This window comes from Delphinus delphis, chromosome 1 (assembly GCF_949987515.2).
Source record: "Delphinus delphis chromosome 1, mDelDel1.2, whole genome shotgun sequence".
Taxonomy (NCBI): Eukaryota; Metazoa; Chordata; class Mammalia; order Artiodactyla; family Delphinidae; genus Delphinus; species Delphinus delphis.
This window is the reverse complement of record NC_082683.1, coordinates 67,513,359-67,535,868: the sequence shown is the minus strand read 5'-3', so window position 1 is coordinate 67,535,868 and position 22,510 is coordinate 67,513,359. Positions and strand designations below refer to the sequence as shown.

At 40.3% G+C, this 22,510-nt stretch overlaps 1 protein-coding gene across 2 annotated transcripts in view; it reads right to left on the bottom strand.

Moving 5' to 3' along the window:
- Positions 1–21,099, bottom strand: part of NEXN (nexilin F-actin binding protein) — a 58,267-nt gene extending 37,168 nt beyond the window's left edge. For both annotated transcript variants that reach the window (XM_060024056.2, XM_060024048.2), the window contains exon 1: positions 20,971–21,099. The gene's annotated coding sequence lies outside the window, so the exon portion shown is untranslated. The remainder of the gene's footprint in view (positions 1–20,970) is intronic.
- Between the last annotated feature and the right edge of the window lie 1,411 nt (positions 21,100–22,510).

Here is a 22,510-nt window from a genome sequence, read left to right as displayed (position 1 = left end):
AAGCCACTGCACTGACCAGCATGCGCACCGCAACGAAGAGCAGCCCCCGCTCGCCACAACTAGAGAAAGCCCTCTTGCAGCAAAAAAGACCCAACGCAGCCAAAAATAAATAAAATAAATTTATAAAAGAAAAAAAAAAAAAAACTTACCCTTTCTCCACTGAAATACTTTTGTACCTTTGTCAAAAATCAATTGACCAGGGCTTCCCTGGTGGCGCAGTTGTTGAGAGTCTGCCTGCCGATGCAGGGGACACGGGTTCGTGCCCCGGTCCGCGAAGATCCCACATGCCACGGAGCGACTAGGCCCGTGAGCCATGGCCGCTGAGCCTGCGTGTCCGGAGCCTGTGCTCCGCAACGGGAGAGGCCACAACAGTGAGAGGCCCACGTACAGCAAAAAAAAAAGAAAAAGAAAAAGAAAAAAATCAATTGACCATTTACATATGTCGGTCTATTTTTGGACCCTCCATTCTGTTCCATCAATTTATCTGTCTCTCTTGATGCCAATATTACGTTTGTTTGTTTGTTTTTAACTATAGTCACCATGCCACAATCTTTTTTTTTTTTTCTTGGTCATGCCACGGGGCATGTAGGATCTTAGTTCCCGACCAGGGATTGAACCTGTGGCCTCTGCATTGGGAGCGTGGAGTCCTAACCACTGGACCACCAGGGAAGTCCCGGATTAGTGTACTATATAATGAGATATGAAAAAGGTGCTGTAGAGAATTCCCTGGTGGTCCAGTGGTTAGGGCTCCATGCTTCCACTGCTGGGGCTTGGGTTCGATCCCTGGTCAGGGAACTAAGATACTGCAAGCCGTGCGGCACGGCCAAAAAAAATAAAAAAGTAAAAATAAAAGAAAAAGAAAAGGGTAGTGTAACTCTGACCCTTCTTTTTCAAACTCGTTTTGGCTATTCTAAGTCCTTTGTATTCACATACAAATTTTAGGATCAGATTGTCAATTTCTGTAAAAACGCCTGCTGTGATATTCATTGGGATTGTGTTGAAAACTGTAGATGGATTTGAGGAGAATTCACATCTTAATAATGTTGAGTCTTTTGATCTATGAACACAGTATATCTCTTGATTCAGTTAGTTACATCTTCTACAATTTTTTCTCAGACATGTTTTATAGTTTTCACTGTGCAGGTCTTCCACATCTTCTGTGAGATTTATCTCTAAATAATTTCATGTTTATTGATGCTATTGTAAATGCTGTTTTTTACATTTCAGTTGATGATTGTTTGATACTAGTATATAGAAATACAACTTTTTTTGGGGGGGGGGCTGTGTTGGGTTTTCATTGCTGCGCACAGAAGAATTTCTCTATTCGCGGCGAGCAGAGGCTACTCTTTGTTGTGGCGCGCAGGCTTCTCACTGCAGTGGCTTCTCTTGTTGCGGAGCATGGGCTCTAGGTGCGTGGGCTTCAGCAGTTGTGGTGCACGGGCTTAGTTGCTCCGCGGTATGTGGGATCTTCCCAGACCAGGGATCGAACCTGTGTCCCCTGTATTGGCAGGCGGATTCTTAACAACTGCGCCACCAGGGAAGTCCAGAACTTATTTTTGTATTCTGATCCTATATCCTGTTACCCTGCTGATGTAATTTATTACTTTATTGTAGATTCCATCAGATTTTCCACATAGACGATTATATCATCTGTGAACACAGTTCTAACTTTTACTTTCCACTCTGGATGTCTTTTATTTCTTTTTCTGGCCTGATTGTACTAGCTAGACTCTCCAGTACAATGTGAAATAGAAGCAGTGAAAGGAACCGACAAGGACCTACTGTATAGCACAGGGAACTCTGCTCAATATTCTGTAATAACCTAAATGGGAAAAGAATTTGAAAAAGATTAGAGGTATGTATACGTACAACTGAATCACTTTGCTGTACACCTGAAACTAACACAAAATTGTAAATCAACTATAGTCCAATATTTTAAAAGAAGAAGAAGAAGAAAAAGAAGAAGTAGTGAGGACAGACATTTTTGCCTTGTTCCTGATCTTAGGGGGAAAATGTTCTGTCTTTTACCATTAAGTATGTTTTTTTTTTTTTTTTTTTTGCGGTACACGGGCCTCTCACTGTTGTGGTCTCTCCCGTTGCAGAGCACAGGCTCTGGACGCGCAGGCTCAGCGGCCATGGCTCACGGGCCCAGCTGCTCCGCGGCATGTGGGATCTTCCCGGACCGGGGCACAAACCCGTGTCCCCTGCATCGGCAGGCGGACTCTCAACCCCTGCGCCACCAGGGAAGCCCTGATTTTTAACTATAGATTTTTCTTAGATGCCCTATTTCAGATGAAGTTCTTTTCTATTCCTATTGTGGTGGAGTAATTTCAGGAACGGATGTTGTATTTAATTTAATGCCTTTTCTATGTCTATGAAGTAATCATATGATTTTAATTTTCATTATGGTGAATTACTTAATTTTCAAATGTTAAATAGACTTCATTTTTTAATGTAAGTTTATTTATTGTTATTTTATTTATTAATTTATTAATTTGGTTGCACCCGATTATATATATTAATTTAATTAATTAATTATATATTAATTAATTTATCTTAGTTGCAGCAGGCGTGCTCCTTAGTTGAGGCTCTCAGGTTCCTTACTTGCGGCCAGTGGGCTACTTAGTTGCAGCTTGCAGGCTCCTCAGTTGCGGCTCGCCAGCTCCTTAACTGTGGCACGTGAACTCTTAGTTGCAGCAGGCATGTGGGATCTAGTTCCCCAACCAGGGATCGAACCTGGGTCCCTTGCATTGGGAGTGCAGAGTCTTAACCACTGCACCACCAGGGAAGTCCCTTAAATAGACTTTATATTCCTAGGATAAATTTCATTTAGTCATGATGTATTATTCTTTCAACATACTGATAATTCAATTTGATAAAATTTTGTTAAGCACTTGTGCACCCATGTTTATAAGGCATATTAGTCTGCAGTTTTATTTTCTTGTAATGTCTGCTTTTGTTAACAGAGTAATACTGTTCTCATAGAATGAGTTGGGAAGTATTTCCTCTTCTTTAGTTTTCTGTAAGAGTTCATGCAGGCTTGGTATTATTTTTTCCTTAAATGTTTGCAAGAACTTCCCAGTGAAGCCATCTAGGGCCAAAGTTTTCTTTGTAGGAGGAGACAATATGATAGGAGTGGGTTGGACAAGATTCCATGTAATTATTAACAAATCCTAACTTTGGTTGTTTAGTGGGTCTGTGGGTGCTTATTACATTATTAACAATAATTACCTAATAAAAGGAGGTCATGCATGAATGAGAGTATCATTAACCAAGGTTTGAGTAATCTATGTGCCTGAGATAAAAATAACAAGCAGCTCTAGTTCTGCTGTCTTACCTGAGCCACTGTATCATATCTAGAGTTACCTATAAGATATTTCTTCTTGTATAATAAAACCTAGTCTTCATTCTCATAGCTTCTCAAGCTTTCATTCTTCTTCTATATCTCCTAAATTTTAATAGATTGTCATGATTTGTGAATGTTATTTTCAAATTTGCTGTTATATATTACTTGACTATTTTCACTGCCCCCATACTAATACAAGCCTTCATCACCTCACACTTTGATTACTACAATTTGATAATCAGACCTAAATCTAAATTCCAACTCTGCTGCTTCCTAGTTAGGATTAGATATCTCAAGAATCATACCTACCATTAGTGGGTATCAATAAGTTTGATTAATTTCATTCCTCAGTCTCCCTCACCACAATTTACCCTTTTCAGTAAAAACCAACATTTCCCCTGCTAGTGAGCACATTAACATATTATTTGTGCAATTTAAAAGAGTAATACCACAGGGTATGATGAAAATTTGATCATCTCACATGGGATTATAGGGACTGATAATTTTAGCTGAATTAATTGGCCAGAGGGAATTTCAGGAAGCCTTTTTTTCCTGGTGAAATAAAAGAAAATTGTGTGGCTTGGTGACAGTGAAGAATTAGCCTGTCAAGAGTAATCCTGGAGAATACATGGATCAGCTAGCCCTCGTCATCTAATTTTTTAAAAATCTTCAAATTATATCTTGACTTATTTATAGATTCAGAATAAAATGAGATTGATTTTTTAAAATTTAGTATGAGCAAAACCACTTAAAATGGTTTTTTAAATGTTATTTCAGGGACTTCCCTGGTGTTCCAGAGGCTAAGACTCTGCACTCCCAATGCAGGGGGCCTGGGTTTGATCCCTGGTCAGGGAACTAGATCCCACATGCCGCAACTAAGAGTTTGCATGCCGCAACTAAAGATCTCGCAACCCACAACTAAAAAGATCCCGCATACCGCAAGGAAGATCCTGCACGTGGCAACGAATATCCCATGTGCCGCAACTAAGACCTGGCACAGCCAAGTAAATAAATATTTTTGAAAAAAAATTTTAAAATGTCATTTCAGTATTCTGAGCTCTCTTTTTGAAAGTCTGTGAAAATTTGAATAGTACTAACTTTAACGTTTTTGGTTAAAGTACAAGCAAGTTATTCTTTGCCCAGAGTTCGCTCTGTTCTGCATTTTGAGGATAAAAAAATTGTAGCAAAATAAGTTTATTAGCTTTTTGCATCGTAGGACTGTCTTTTAAGGTGTAGATTGAAAACCCATAGGACCCATATCTCTTGCATAGTTTTATGTTGAAGAAGAAAATTCAAAATCAACAGATAAATATTTGTAGGATTTATAGATAATTTTTAAAAGGCATGACTCTGCCTGGTAGAACAACAGCGTGTTTCCAATGCTAACTCAGTTGTCCTTCTGTGCTAAACCAGGTTAAAGGTATAAATTTGACTACATTTGGTTTATTAACTTCACAGGAAAGAACTCTGTGCCACAGTCATTGATGGATTGCCTTATCTAAACCCACTATCTCACTAATAATTCCTTTGATCACAATATGAATAATTTATGATGATAACAATCCTAGCTAGTATTTATTGAGCCTTTACTATGTGCTAGGTAATGTGCCAACTGGTTAATAAGCATTATTTCATTTATTTCCCACAATAACCCTTTAAAGTAAATACTATCATAAAACCCTCTCTCAAAAACCTTTCCAAGCTCAGTAATTTAAAATTTCTTAAAATATTAATATGAGAACAATGTCTCGGAGTTTATGTAATAGGATTTGAAGTCTTATGGAAATTGAGTCTCTGAAAACTGAGTCTCTGAAAAGTCAAGTAACTTGTCAAAGACCACACAACTAATGTGTGGTGGACATAGGATAGAAACAGGCAGTGTGACTACTGAGTCTGCATTCTTCCCCACTGTATTATGCTGATGCCAAGAAAGCAGCACAATTGTTTTGTATGGGAATACCAGCCAGCTTATAAGCTTTTACCTTCTTATGTAATCAACATAGCCTTTAATCCAATTATCTGAGAACCACAATTCTGAGCAGTAGAAACATGTTGGAAGCTAAAAAGACATTACTAACAGTATTCTCTACATTTAGTGAATTTGTAATATTTAGCTGGCAACTGGCAGCAGAACATGGTGCTGGGTAAGTGAGAAGCAGGTGTCTTGCCTTATGTGAGCAGCACAGAGTTTTTATTTAAGTAGTTTATTTCCTTTTAAAGTGATACATGCTAGCAGTTATTATCTTAGAATTACTTGGAGTTAAGCAAAACACACAGTGAGGTTATTAAAGGATTCCCAGGTATTGAATGAAATGCTGCTCTCTCAGCTGGTTGTGGTTTAGAATTCATTTAGTAAACTCATTCATGTATGATAAAGTTAGGGACTGTTTGGTCTCTGATTTTTAAAGTGCCTAAGTCAGCAACATGCAAGCAGCCCTCCTATTGCTGTAACTAATGACTGAAGAATCCAGTAACAATATTCACATGTATGTTATTCTCTTGCTTAAGAAACACAATGATATATCTCATCATTCTGCTAAATTGCTGAGAGTACAAAAGGCTTCTGAATCGCTAATGTAACAGAACATTATTTAACAATGTACTCCTAGGGTAACCAAATTCACTTTTATTTGTTTAGTGACTGTGAGAATTTTGGTTTTATGAAGGCTTTTTAAAGTATTAATTGACTTCAACAAAGTCATGACAAAGACTCTGTGAAACATTTAAAAATTAGTTGAACGTCACACATTTTAGTGTATCTCAACACTAAACCATAAACCCATAGAAGAAATTCCTGTGAAAGGGAGTCAGAGACGGTGAACTTTAGTCAAGGAATGGAGCCATAATGCACTCTAAACTGCAGCTGAAAATGTTTCAGTTTCCTTAAATCCTCTCCTTTCTGCCTCCTAGTACCCTCTCTCCATCCTAACTCCACAATGTCCTAAATACTCATGCCCTTCCTGCCAGAAGGGCACCGTCACCTTCAACTCTGCCCAAACTACCTCCTTCTCTTCTATCAGCCAACTAGGGACCATGCCGTGGACTAAGCTGCTCAATATGTATCAATAAATGATTGTAATTACAGGTGGTGGAATGTGTATTATGAAATGAAAATTTCAGAACAAATGACATATACAGGTTTGATCTTGTCATAACTTTTCATAACTCCTCTCATACAAAAATGTACAAACCTGTGTATTTTTAAATTTGATAAAAGATTCATACAAATATAATTTGAAATCTTCCAAAATATTCTCCTAGAACTTTTGCTGCTTAAGAACCTTTGTAGAATTTAGAATTATAAATATATCCTGATACTTTCTCAGTTAATTGTTGACGTTTCTAACACAATAAGACAATGATGGTAGGAATTCCCTGGCTGTCCAGTGGTTAGAACTCGGCGCTTTCACTGACCTGAGCCCGGGTTCGATCCCTGGTCAGGGAACTAAGATCCCGTAAGCCGTGCAGCATGGCCAAAACAAAAACAAAAACAAAAGACAATGACTATGGAAGAAGTACTGGAGTTAGAGCCAGAAAACTTGGATGAGGTCATTTATTAGATGTATGGTCCTGGGCAAGCCAGTTAGCTTTTGTGAACTTCAGTTTTACATGTAAATTAGGCATAATAATACTTTTCTCATATTGTCAAATAAAATGGACAGTTCCTGCCTTCTGAACCTCTTTGCTACATCTGACACTCTCAGTCACTCCTTCATTCTTTTTTTTAAACCAAATTTATTTATTTATTTATTTATTTATTTATGTCTGTGTTGGGTCTTCATTGCTGCGCACAGGCTTTCCCTAGTTGTGGCGAGCGGGGGCTACTCTTCGTTGTGGTGCGCAGGCTTCTCACTGCGGTGGCTTCTCTTGTTGCGGAGCACGGGTTCTAGGTGAGCAGGCTTCAGTAGTTGTGGCTGGTGGGCTCAGCAGTTGTGGCTGGCGGGCTCAGCAGTTATGGCTCGCGGGCTCTACACCGCAGGCTCAGTAGTTGTGGCACACATGAGTTGCTCCGTGGCATGTGGGATCTTCCCGGACCAGGGCTCAAACCCATGTCCCCTGCATTGGCAGGCGGATTCTTAAGCATTGCACCACCAGGGAAGCCCCATTCTATTTTTAAAATATTTATTTATCTTCTTTTGGCTGCGTCAGGTCTTAGTTGCGGTATGCGGGGTCTTCGTTGCAGCGTGCGGGATCTTTCGTTGCGATGCAGGCTCTTTGTTGTGGTGAACAGGTTTTTCTCTCTCTAGTTGTGGTGCGTGGGCTCTGGAGCGCATGGGCTCTGTAGTTTGTGGCACGTGGGCTCTCTCACTGAGGTGTGCAAGCTCAGTAGTTGTGGCATGTGGGCTTAGTTGCCCCGTGGCATGTGGGATCTTAGTTCCCCGACCAGGGGTCAGGGATCGAACCCACGTCCCCCTGCATTGGAAGGCGGATTCTTTACCACTGGACCACCAGGGAAGTCCCACTCCTTCATTCTTGAAATCCTTCTCATGAGCCTTCACTTGGCTCATGACACCATTTCTCTCCCTGTTCATGTCTCTGACCATTCCTTCTCTGCTCCTCTGAGGGCTTCTTTGCCTCTCTACACTTCGTCAGTGTTGTCTGCCCCCTCGTTCCAGTCTTTGCCCTTTTCTTCTGACTCTACACTTTTTCTTCAGTGAGTAATACACTTTGGTCGTTTAAATTACCTCTCTGGTCTCATCTCTCTCCATACCTCCCTCCATCACCCATACTGAAATACTGGCACACCTGAGCCTTCACACAGCTAGCTCCCCCAGCTTGATGTTCTACTCATTCTCTTATTCTCTTAGCTAACTCCTACTCATCCTTTAGTTCTTAGATAGACTGTCACTTTTCTCCAGGAAGCCTTCCTTGCCTCCACGAGACTGGGTTAGGTGCTTTTCCTGTGTGTGTTTCTGTAGCACCCCCATGCTTACCCTAACTGTGGCATTTACCACAATGTATGGTAATAAAGGACTTTCTTGACCACCTCCTCTACCAGAAAGTAAGCTTTCTGAGAGTAGAGACTGTATTTTATACACCACTGTATCCATAGTATTTAGCATGTGCCTGGTACATCGAAGACATATATAATAATTGTTTACTGAGTAAGTAAATCCTGCCAACTTCAAGAGGAAGCACTTTATAAACAGTTAAGGATTGTTGGGATATAATGTGTGACTCTATGATTATCATTATGCCGGACTATAATATAAATAGAACACACCGTTCATTACAAAAATATTTATTAAGCATCTATTATGTGCCAGGCATTCTGCCAGACATTGAGAAATGCAGCACTGAATAGACAGGTGCTCTCCCTATTCTCACGTTATTAACAGTCTCTTGGCCAAAACTCTGAACAAAAGCCTTGGAACAGGATTTTTAATGGTTCAGTCTGCCTTGCTACCTGTAGACACCGGTATGGTGCTAACATCAACCATACTTGACACAGAATTGAAAACCAGCACACACCATACCCCAAACTTCCCATTAGATGCCTAAGGTCAATGACTTCCATTCTCAGTCTACATTCTGCAATACTCTTAATTCCACCCAGACTTTCATCTGTACATCTGGTAGACTTTATGCTCCTTTCCCACAATACAGAGGATTGGTTCCTTTCTAGTGCCTAGCTCCATGCTTGTTAAATAATAAATTATAATTTAAAATAAATCCCAAAAGCCATCATGGAAAGGTTTTCAATATCCATGTAGTAATCATCAAAACCAGGAACTCTAAAAGATTCCATTCCTCTGACTCAACTTTTATCCCCTTAATAAACTGTCAATACTACATTTTAAAATATGCTATCGAACACTTAACAAAAGATTTTCAAATTAATGTTTTGGAAACAGATTCTCAAATTCCAAATACCCATTCAATCTTTGATCATTTTATCAACTCCTCCCACTTTCATGCTTTTTACATACATTACTAGTCAACATTTCACCTACTAGTCTATAAACTCATGTGGAATTTGCTGCTTTATTTAGCACAGAGGTCCCAGGCCCTCCTTCAATTTCACATAATAATCCTTACTAGAAATACTCATATATATTTACTATGCATATGGATCATTATTTTGATTAATAAACTTACTTAATAAACTTTGATTAATAAAATAAACTTTGATTAATAAAAATGAGAAGCTATAAAATTCAAAGTATTCACTTTAATAGTTTTCTCTCCTTCAGAATGCTGATAAACATTTCTGAATTATTAAAACTTTTCAACAGGTACCAGAATCCAATGTGGTGAGTACATAAAGTTACCTCAGTTGCTATAGGAAAGCTTTTTTAATGCAGTCTCTTCAAAGTTCTTAACTGGTACATATTATCAGAATAATGATTTTTTTATACTTCTTTATTGGAGCATAATTACTTTACAATGTTGTGTTAGCTTCTGCTGTACAAGAGTGAATCAGCTATACATATACATATATCCCCTCCCTCTTGGACTTCCCTCCCACCCTCCCTACCCCATCCCTCTAGGTCATCACAAAGCACCAGCTGATGTCCCTGTGCTATGTGGCTGCTTCCCACTAGCTATCTATTTTACATTTGGTAGTGTATATATGTCAGTGCTACTCTCTCACTTCGTCCCAGCCTCCCCTTTCCCCACTGTGTCCTCAAGTCCGTTCTCTATGTCTGTGTCTTTATTCCTGCCCTGCCACTAGGTCCATCAGTACCATTTTTCTAGATACCATGTATATGTGTTAGCATACGGTATTTGGTTTTTTGACTTACTTCACTCTGTATGACAGACTCTAGGTCCATCCAACTCACTACAAATAACTCAATTTCCTTCCTTTTTATGGCTAATATTCCATTGTATATATGTGCCACATCTTCTTTATCCATTCATCTGTCGATGGATATTTAGGTTGCTTCCACGTCCTGGCTATTGTAAATAGTGCTGCAATGAACACTGTGGTACTTTTATCTTTTTGAATTATGGTTTTCTCAGGGTATATGCCCAGTAGTAGAATTGCTGGGTCATATGGTAATTCTTTTTTTAGTTTTTTAAGGAACCTCCATACTGTTCTCCATAGTGACTGTATCAATTTACATTCCCACCAGCAGTGCAGGAGGATTCCCTTTTCTCCACACCCTCTCCAGCATTTATTGTTTCTAGATTTTTTGATGATGGCCATTCTGACTGGTGTGAGGTGATACCTCATTGTAGTTTTGATTTGCATTTCTCTAATGATTAGTGATGCTGAGCATCTTTTCATGTGTTTGTTGGTGATCTGTATATCCTCTTTGGAGAAATGTCTATTAGGTCTTCTGCCCATTTTTGGATGGGGTTGTTTGTTTTTTTGATATTGAGCTACATGTATATTTTGGAGATTAATCCTTTGTCAGTTGCTTCATTTGCAAATCAGAATAATGATTTTAAGTACACATTACATATTAGTAAAATGAGGTTTTCTTTTTCTTTTTTTTTTTTCTTTTTTTTGCCTCACCACGTGGCATGGGGGATCTTAGCTCCCCAACACCAGGGATCGAAGCCGCAACCCTGCAGTGGAAGTGTGGAGTCTTAACCACTGGACTGCCAGGGAAGTCCCTAAAATGAGGTTTTAGAAGTTCCAGAGTAACTTCTAGCCATGATTCTTTTGATTTCTAATAAGGTAACAGCTTGCCATTCTTTCTACCTTCATCAACTCGGCTACTGCCTTCTCTACTGCTCTGTGCTCCTTAACTCTGGTCTATCACTCAGCTCTGAGGATATAAACTGCACAGTGCATCATGCACCAGAACCGAAATTCTTACCTGGGCTTGTTAGGCCCTTTTGCAGGTTCCCTTAGCCTCTCTGATTTACCTTGTCTTCTTCCATTCCTTCAACCTCCCACCTCGACAAATACATTCAATGCCTGTTTCCATCTCCAAGACAATTCTTAAGCCACTTCTTTCCCAATGAAGTATTTTCCCAAACTAACAATAAATAGAAATGGTGATTTTCTGCACTTCAACCTAAGCATGGATTTTTTTCCTTCAGTCTCTGACATCTCAAAATGTGTTTAGATTTTCTAGATATATTAGATTTTCTGGTTGCTAGATGTATCTGGCATAAATTTAAATATTTTATATTAAACATCTTAGATGTATCAGTCTAATCTATCTTCTTTAATTTTTTATTATTTCACACATATATAAAATTAGAGCAACTCATATCATAGACCCCCATACACCCACCACAAAGCTTCAACAATTATCGGCTTTTTCCATTGTCTTCAACAATGCAAAGTCTGTTTCTTACAGCCTGCCCAATGCCTATTTCAGCACAGCGCACAGCACTTTACAGACGCTTTAAGCCCTACTGCAATGGCACCCACCACATTCTAGGCACTGCGCAGGACCTCCTCCTAGCCCTCAGAATTATGCCCAGGATCAAACCCCGTAACTCTCGCCTTTTATTCTCTCTTGGGAAGACTTTAAAGTAACCACTCAAAGAAAATTGGCAAGTTCTCATTTGGTGAAGTCATTAATGAAATGAAGTTACATATATCAATAAAATGTAAGAATTTTTTTCTAGGGGCAGGACAGGAATAAAGATGCAGATGTAGAGAATGGACTTGAGGACATGGGGAGGGGGAAGGGTAAGCTGGGACAAAGTGAGAGAGTGGCATGGACATATATACACTACCAAATGTAAAACAGATAAGCTAGTGGGAAGCAGCCGCATAGCACAGGGAGATCAGCTTGGTGCTCTGTGACCACCTAGAGGGGTGGGATAGGGAGAGTTGGAGGGAGGGAGACGCAAGAGGGAGGGGATGTGGGGATATATGTATACGTACAGCTGATTCACTTTGTTATACAGCAGAAACTAACACACGATTGTAAAGCAATTATACTCCAATAAAGATGTTAAAAAAAAAAGTAAGAATTTTTTTAAAGTTACAGTACATTAGAAGAAAGACCTGGTGTCTCTATACTAATTAAGGAGAAGCGTGGAAAATAACAACTGAATCCCTATTATGTACCATATACTAGGTGGTTTGAATGTTATTTCTTAAAGTCAGAGGTGATGAGTATGATAGAACTAAGAATAAATGGGAAATGAAGAAATTTGCTAAAATGAATAAATATGTATTTATTAATTAATTCAAGAAACATTTATTAAACATCTTTCTACAATGTGCTAGACAGTATAAGGCACTACATATACAAAGATGAATATAGAATAAAATATGTCTTTTCATGGAGCTCATAGACCACATGGGATGAAAGATAATTACCAAGAAAGTATAAAAAGGCATAATGTCTGAGCCTATTATTTATTATTATTTTTTTTGCGGTACGCGGGCCTCTCACTGCCGCGGCCTCTCCCGTTGCGGAGCACAGGCTCCGGAAGCGCAGGCCCAGCGGCCACAGCTCACGGGTCCAGCCGCTCCGCGGCACGCAGGTCCTCCCGGACCGGGTCACAAACCTGCGCCCCTCGCATCGGCAGGCGGACCCCCAACCACTGCGCCACCAGGGAAGTTCCCTGAGCCTATTACTGAGGAGCCCAGAAAGCTTTTGTTTATATAGATTATATCTATAGATACATAATGTATTGAACATAAAACAGAATTTCCAAATATATACTTATTAAGTCATTTGAAATAACAAGCCCATTATACATAAACACATTTTATGAAAAAAACTACTTTCCAAAATAAAAGTAATTAGAAAAGTGACATTGTTTTACATTTTTGCATATCTCTTTAATATCTGGCTTAATAAAAGACAGGTATATTCTCATATCTGTTTCTGCATTCAAACTATCATGATACGTTGTTTTGACTGAAGTATATAAAGAAAACATGGCCTCATACAGATATGTTGTTAGAAAAGGAAGGACCTCATGGGTCCTTGAAGGGTCTTGGGGACTCCCAAGGATTCTAAAACCACATTTTGAGATTTCCTGAATTATAGGAAAGAACATTGTATCAAATCATGTCAGTTCTAATTCTAAAAATAAAGTAGTAGACTGAGCACTCCCTTACTGTATTTTAGAACACCAAATGAGGCTTAGTTTAACACCTTAATTCCTATACTCAGTAACATAAATGCCAAAGGATTTATATCTGGAATCTCACACACTTAATCTAGTATTAAGTAACTTTTCCTCTGTTTGGGCAGGCAGATGTAATGTCTTTAACCACCTTAAAGGGGCAGCAGCAACACAACAATTAGGCCTCACTGTACTTTTCTAAGTGTCTAAGATGTCAAGCAAGCCAGTTGAATTGTTATCAAGAATAAGACAAAACACTGACCAAAGGATAAGGTTGAACATGTGGTTCATCAACAAAAGCTTGGTCATAATAAAAGTATGATGAAGGGATTTAATAATGCCATTCCAGCATATTAAGCATTCAATGTCTTCTTAAATGAAGACAAGTACCCATCATAGGTTTCAGAGGGAATACTGCAATATTACTATAGCCTGTCCATGATTTATCAAGAATGCATTTTTTTTCAAACTTGACAGATTAGGTCTGTATTTACAAACACAGTATTTTTGTGAGGAGAATCTACTGTGTACCAGACATTATGCCTGGTGATGGTATACAAAATGTAGGTGACAGCCTTTGAAATCAATTAGCTTTGTTAGGAAAAAGAGATGGGACCACAACTAATTATAAAACAAAGTAATAAGTGCTATAACAGCAGGATATACTGGGCTACAGAAATATGGAAAAGTCATGGAAAGACTATGGTGGGTTAAGGAGGGGGCTGGGGTGAGGGCAGATGACACAGAGAGAGATGGTGACATTTGATTTAGACCCTGAAGGATAAGTAGGATTTCGCAATGTAGAAAAGTAACGGCATCCAGGCAAAAGAAGCAACACGAGCAAAAACACCAAGGCCTGATAGCCCAGTACAAATTGGGGGAGCTATAAGTTGTCCAGAGAATCTATGGTAAAACTGGAGAGACAGACTGGGCACAGAATAGGAAGATTCCTAAATGCCATATTTAGAAACAGTTTAGACTTGATCCTATAGTCAATGGGGAGCCAGCAAAGGATTTTTTAAAAGTAGAAATGTGACTTAATAATATACGTATTCTAGAAAGAAAAAAGAAAGACGTAGTGTAGAAAACTGGAATAAAATGGGGAAAGACTACAGGGAGGACAAGTAGAATGATCTTGGCAACAGAAGATAAGGGCCTGAATTAAGATAGCAGCATTAGGAATGAAACGTTGGAAAAGACATTTTAGAAGTATAATTGACATGACATGGTGACCCATTCATTCATTTATTTAACAAGTGTTTATGAAGCTCCTACCACATACCAGGGACTATCCTAGGCTGTGGAGAGATGAAAGTGAACAAAAAGACAAAGTCCCTTCCTCCAGGGAAGGGGGTTGTACTGGGGGCATTACTGCAAAAATTTTAACCAATTAGATTTGGAGGGTAGAGGTGAGGAGAGGAATACTGTCAAGAATTAGTTCAGGCACTTCCCTTGTGGTCTGGTGTTAAGGAGTCCGCCTTACAGTGCAGGGGACACGGATCCGATCCCTGGTCAGGGAATCGAGATCCCACATGCTGTGGAGCAACTAAGCCTGCGCGCCACAACTCCTGAGCTCGTGTGCCTCAACTAGAGCCTGAGTGCCACAAACTACAGAGCCCATGTGCTCTGGAGCCCACACTGCAACCAGAGAGAGAAAACCCACACACCACAACTAGAGAGAAGCCCGTGAGCCGCAAGGAAGATCTGCGTGCCACAGCTGGGACCCGATGCAGCAAAATATATCAATAAATAATAAATCTTAAAAAAAAAAAAAAGAATTAGTTCAAGTTTCTTAGTTTGAGTGAATGGGTGGACAGGGTTACCATTAAAAGCATGTTTAAGGGATAAAAAATTGAGTTCAGTTTTGAACAGGTTTTACTACCTGTCAGAATTACATTTGGGGTCTGGTTATACATGTACTAAGAACTATGGACTTTTAGAGCTCATTCGCTAAAGACCTTAAAGATCACTTAGTCCAACCCGTTCATTTACCATACGAAAAAATGGGAGGCTCAAAAAGATTCAGTGACCAATCCAAGGCTGCAAACTATTCAGCAGCAGAAGAAGGAACTAGACTCCAAGTTTCTTGACTTCTAGTCAACTACTCTTTCACTCCGTCATTCTCCATTTTTACCTAAAAGTACACGAAATATATATATATGAATTGTATATATGTATACATACACAGTATACTAATATTGGTATCAGCTGGCATAGCAATAAATGAGATAACCTTCAGAAAGTCTTTGAAAATGACTTAATGGCCTGATAAAATATGTTTCAAAAATAGTGTATACTTTTGAGCTGTTATGGTTTCCAGGTTGAATATTAAGGTATAAAGCTCAAGCTGTGAAACAATATGTAAGTCTCACAGAGGAATATAATAGTAAGTGTGACAGACGGTCTTAAAATACGCATGCTAATGTTCCTGTTCTAGAATTTCATCGGACCTATGTTTGACCTCTAAATTTTCTAAATTTAATTACTTTACTTGACTTTTTTTGATATGCAATTAAAGTATTTCAAGATAGCAAATAATGCAGGAATCAAGAAAAGAATTTTAAATCATGGCTGGCTATCATTTACAATAACTATTTCATTGTGTTAATGTATTATCTCTTTTCTCAAGGAGAACAGAATTGTCAAGAAAGTGACAGCTTTAAATCTGCATTTCATTAAACTCAAGTAAATTCTTTGTCTCAGCTTTTAAGAAGGTTTTAGACAGAACGCTTACCTATACACTAGAAGTAAATGTTAAAACCTACCTCTTTACAGTCTTTGGAACAAACAAAATTATTTTGAGCTTCATAAAATGTGAGCCTAAATATTTTTTTTGATTTATTTTAATTTATTTATTATTTTTGCCTGTGTTGGGTCTTCATTGCTGCACGTATGCGCTTTCTCTAGTTGCGGCGAGTGGGGGCTACTTTTGGTTGCAGTGCGCAGGCTTCTCATTGCAGTGGCTTCTCTTGCTGCGGAGCACGGGCTCTAGAGCACGTGGGTGGGCTTCAGTAGATGCGGCGCTTGGGCTCAGTAGTTGTGGCTCGTGTGCTCTAGAGTGCAGGCTCAGTAGTTGTGGCACATAGGCTTAGTTGCTCCACGGCATGTGGGATCTTCCCGGACCAGGGCTGGAACCCGTGTCCCCTGCATTGGCAGGTGGATTCTTAACCACTGCATAAGCAGGGAAGCCCCTAAATTTTTATCAATTTGCACTTGTACAAGAAATATAAACTTAAATATTATGTAACCTTATTACATTTAATGAAGGTTGTAACCTTATACTCTAAAAATTATATTACAAAACATCATGAACCTCATCACAGCTCAAAAATATGAAACTAGATCCTATTTTACCTATTTAAAATAGTGAGTTTTTTTCTCCTACCAATATATAATTCCTCACTTATAACCAAGAATCTTATTTTCAACCTGTCTTGACATGCTTCTGTATTAATATATAATACTTTGCACTCATATGACTGTATGTAACGTTTTCAAAAGAGCATTCACCATACTATGAGTCCCTGAAAGGTAAGAACTGTGCTCTAGTTGGTTCTTTATCTTTTGCGTCTCATATAACAACTAGGACACAGTACAAACTCGATTCATATTTGAGCTAGTGAACAAATAACAAAGAGGAGGAAAACTGTCTGATCCAAAATCAGCCCAAATGAAACTTATGAATGATATCTCTAAAAGGAGGGCTGATGATGAGGACGCACGAATGAATGAACAAATGAACAAACAAATAAATAAAATTATAGAAAGTAAAATAAAATGGAGTGAGTTTACTTATTAACCTAGATATCATGAAAAACCAGAAATTGGGCTTTCAGGATGTTGGCTTCCCAAGCAATTTCTGGAGGAGACTGGGCCTCCTCAACCCCTCTTCAAGTGGAAGATGGCCTTTCAATGAAGGACACAGCTGGGAAGGGGAAGACCCAGGCCGCTGGCCCCAAACAAGTGGGTGGGACAGTGAGGTGGAAGAATAGTAGTTAACTCCACTTGATGACCAATGTCTAAGGGTCGCAAAAACTCTCCTAAACACTTAAGATGGGGAAGGAGTAGGATTATTTAAGAGTTCCTAGGAAAGATTTCTTTCCCAGAGATATCTCCCCTATGCTTTTTAAAGTCCCACCAGTTAAAATATTTTTAGTTCTCAATACATGGTTCCTTTCAGCTCAATGGACACTAGCAATTAGTGTCAATGAAAGTTAACCTCTCCTTCCCATTCCCATGATCAGATTATTTAAGAGAAGGATTGCTAACCAAAATATATCTTCAACATTTAACGTCCAGGTTCCTAATGCCAAGTCCAGCAGACTGCCCATCATATCATGGCTTCAGACTTGCCCTAATATTGATACTTAGATCAGGGGCCTGCATATTCAAGTGACTATAGTCAGGTAATGTAAGTTCATGTTATGTAGTATAATTGACAGGTAATATAAATGAGAGATGACTAACTGTCAAACAGTAAGGGATGGTGGAGACTATGTCAAAAGAAGAGTGTGTACCCTATCTGAGGAGGGAGCCACTACTTAGTTCCAGCATATTCTTGCTATGCAGAAATGTGGACCCAGTTTTGCCAAGATCTTCCAATTTTTCAAGAGGCTGAAAATCCATATTTTAATATAAAATGTACTATTTTTAAGCATGTCTATGGCTGAAAGTGGCTTTTTGGCTCCCAGTTTGTGGCCCTTGATCTAAATGAACAAGCATCACTGAGAAAATGCAAAGAGACAAAGGGGAGGCCTATTTTGGCCAGAAAGAGGGAGGCAGAATCAAAGGGGAGAAAAGGGCAGGAAAGAGGCACAGAAAGGAAGGTGGAAGTCAAATTTCACCAACCTCAAAACCTGGCCTAGGGAACCCAAACTATCTGTCTTCTAATCTGAGAACAAAAAGGAGGAGATGAAGAAAGAAAAAAAGAAAAAAAAAAAAAAAGAGGGGAAGGGAGAAAAAGAACCAACTCTTGAACACTTACTAGATGGCAGATGCTGTATCAGATGCTTTCACATATGCACTTTCACTGAGATATGGCAATGAGAGAAAAAACATCCTATGCATGGGGAAAAGAGGGAACTATATCAAAATACTAACCATTTATGTGTCAGATGATGAGAGCCCCCTTTCCAGTTCCCCACAATTCTTAACCATAAATATAATATGGTTATATTAACTTTATAATAAAAAACAAATTTGACTGCAAGTTAAATAAGTAAGTTGGATTTCTGGGTAAAAATCCACCCATCCTAGAGTGTAGAAAGTATACTACCATTAAGTCAAGCCAAACTATGCACTGAGCATTTAAATAGAAAAAGAAAATATAACAACTCTAAGTGTATATAGATATGTAACCTTGCAATTATAAAACCAGAAGAAAGAGAACATGAAAGAAACTATACAGGTGATCTCGACCACAGACAGATTAAATAAGAACAGAGATATGTGAAATTGTTAAGAACGCTGTAGGTCATTCTTCTTAATTATAAAGTTGACTACTAAGATGTTCTGTGCGTGTGGCCTACAAACATACAATGTACTAAGTCCTCTCTTCTATAAAATCTTTCAGACATCTGCCCATCTGTTACATACTTTTCTACATTTACTACATTGTTTTCTTTCTTTTAGGCATGTATTTTTATTTAAACAATACTTTTATTTGCCTTTAGGGTGTTTCAAAGGTAACAGTAGGTTTTCTTTTTTTTTCCTAAATGAAGTAGTATCTCATTTCAGGCCACTTGGGTTCTAAGCAATCTAAATTCCCAATTAATCTCTTCCAAATATACATATCCAGTTTTCATTCTGTTCACAAATGAAACCCTAACCCAAATACCTCAAATGTAATTTCAGGGGAAAAATACTGTTCAAAAACCTAGATAATGCATTCCTTCGCTGATGCTAAATATAGTCATCTCAAGATGACATACATTTTGACAATGATCAGTCTTACATATCAAATTTTCAAAAATAGCACAGATTCTATTTTCAATGAGTAGGAAAAATTGCTATTCACTACATTTTAGCTTAAAATGGATTTAAAAGTGTGACTCTTTCATGAAAATGGAAATTACATCAATACTGTATCAACGTAAATTGGATTTAAAAGAATTTTGTTGTGGTTTTTGCTTAGGGCTCTTTAAGGGAGTCGTGGCAGACAAAATACAGAATTGCCCACATTTTTCTTTCAAGTATTCCCATCCAGAATATAAAATATCTTCAAAAATAGGGGGCTAATAGCTGTGAGAAAGAATCTGACTTAACTACATTAAGTAATCAAAGTTCATTTATACTAAACATACCTCCTCAAAAAAAACGCTGTCCCTCAATTTGGTTGATAATGCACTTTTCCACCCTACCGGGCTTCAAAACTCAAAAGAATTTCAGAGACTTATGTGTATTCTGAGTTTTCTTATGGCAACAATTTAACCTGTAAAAGGATTGGCGGAGAATAATGTGGTTCACTCAATGACGGGTGACTAAGATGGTATAAATACCTAAGTTTATATAATCATGCTACCCAACACATAGTTATGTTGTGACTCGAAGGCCAATGGGCCCATACATGAATTCATTAACAAAATTAAGCTGGTGAATGATGCTCCTGTTGCTTTGCTCATGGAACTAATTTCTTTCTTATTATGGCTTAACTTCTTTTCTTACCTGCCTCCAGCCCAAGGACAGACATTTTGTTAGGGCATATCCTTATGCTATTTTTATCTTGTTCTCATTCTATCCTCCCTCTCTGTCTCTCTCTCCCACTCTTCACCCCACCCCCCCTTCCAACCTCTTCGTTCGCATTATGGACCTTAAATTAAATAAATATGAAATGAAGATCTTGAAGCCATTGCGATAATCAACTAACCTCTCAACTAGGTTATTTTCTTTATAAACGCCATTAATAATAATTTTTTAGCATTTGTAGAGCTTTGCAGAGTTTACAAACAGTTGGAATGGCTCGGCGTTTTCAAAAAGCATACAGAGAAGGGAGGTCTCGAGAGGTGACTACATCATTCACTCCAACTTCCAGCTCTAGTTGCACAACTCCCAACATCCGACATAGGTTAGAATCACTAAAAACTAGTCTGGAGGGAGGGGGCAGATGATGGGCTGTTAAATCACATTTCAGTCCCCAGCCTCCACAGGGACCGATCAGGAATGACTGCTCTTAAAAACAACAGGCACTGCCGGCGGAGACGGAGACCGCGCCGGGGGCACGTGGTGGGGGACGACACGGCACTTTACCTGCCGGGACCCCTGGGACAGAGCAAGGGGACCGGCACCCGCTCCACCGCCGTAGGGCTCACTACCTGCAGGACCGAGAAAGCTCCCGAAACTGCACAGACAGGGCGCAAGCCGAGCTGAAGCTGCGGAGCCGGGCAAGGAAATCGTGGCCGGGAGCCCGAGGCCGGTGACCACGGAGGGACAGCCAGGCCGATCCCGGTCCGCCCTCCGCCAAGCCCGCGGAAGCGGCTCCGAGGGCCGTTTCGCTCGCGCCGGCGGACTAGCGCGTCGCCACAGCTGGATGGAGCCGGGCCAGGAGCCGAGGCGCGCGTCCCCGCCGCCCCGGGGGAGCCAACGGCTCCGTCTCGGCCGCCCCCTCCCCACGTCCCCCCGACTCCTCTCACCCGCCTCGAGCCGGCGACACGCGAAGGTCCGGGGTGCGCGCTGGCAGGCTGTGGGCGCCGGGGTGTGGTCAGGGGTCCTGGCGCTCCGGCCGCCGCCGCTCCAGCCGCTACGAGCCCTCTGGCCGCCGCCGGCTCCAGCAGCAAGTTTCCATAAAAGTCCTGGTGTGCAGCCTGTTCCCGCATTCCAGGCGGGCCCAACGCCGGCTGCAGCTGTTCCAAAACACGAGGCCAGTTCCCCCAACCCCCCGCCTCCGCCGTGTGGCCCGGAGAGGGGTGGAGAGTCCAGGAGGAAGGCGGGCGAGGGGGGCGGTGGCTGCCAACTTTCCGCCGGGACCTGCGGATCGCCCGGCTCTGGGTCCCTGCGCTGACCCCCTCCCCGCGGGTCCCCCTCCACCTCGCGGCGGGGTCCGGGGAAGGCAGGCTGCCTCCCTTGTGGGAAACGGGTGCTACCGGAATGGGGTTCAGAAACAGGCGGCGGCTGCCTCGCCGCGACCCGCAGCAGCTTTGCGATGGGCCCGCTTCTCAGCTGCCCTACCGGTCCTGGTGTCTAAGAAGCCGAAGCACTGCCTTATCTTCTTCATCCAGAGCGTCGACCCTTGGCCAACCTTCCTCTTACTGTTGAGAGCACAGGGCAGCAGACCGAGGACCACTTCATTTGTCTGTTGCTCTCCTTTTCTTGGTTCTGGTCTTCAACTCCAAAGAGAATGGCTGATAGAGAAAAGTGGAAGAAAGAGGGGGGAGGGGGCGGGGAGGAGGAGGCATAAAAATAAATAATATTTATATAATCTTCCAATTTTCCTTAATTGAAGGCAAATCATCTCTGGTCTTTCTAAACCTACATTAATGCATCTTGCGAATATTAGCACCACAGAACTTTTCAATCTGGACCACCAGACTGCCAATTAAATCCATCAGACAACCTACATTAAAACCCGAAATACTAATCCAGCGGTGACATTTTCCTGGTGGGGAGACCTTCAGTTCTGCACTGCATGCATAAAATGAATATAAATTTAATGAATGAGTGAATGAATTAACAAAATCGAACTAGCATCCACACAGATAAGCCAGGGAAACTATCCACACAGATAAGCCAGGGACAACTACCTCCAATTTCCAGCCCTGGGCACAGTGGTGCTCAGGTTATATTTTCAGGGATTCTGAAAAGGCCTTCTCGTCTTAACTAAAACTTTCCTTCTCCATCCCATCCCCGTACACTATTTACTCGGGATGGAAATTCTTTTAAGAGGTATAAACCATTCATTCTTCAATTAGAGAAAAGTTCTAGATTGGTAATTAAGACAGCTATTTAAACTTACTCTAATACAGGTTAGCGTGGCCTGGATAATCTAGCTTGTTCCCTTGCACCCGTCAATACCATCACCCTAACCTTCTTCAGTTCATGGAATTTTCCGTGGTCATTCTGGCTGCAGGGCCTTTGCATAAGCTGTTCCCTCTGCATGAAATTCTTTCCCTGGACTCTTCACCTACCTAACTTCAACATATGCTTTTGCTGTCTGCTTATATGTTGCTCTCTCAG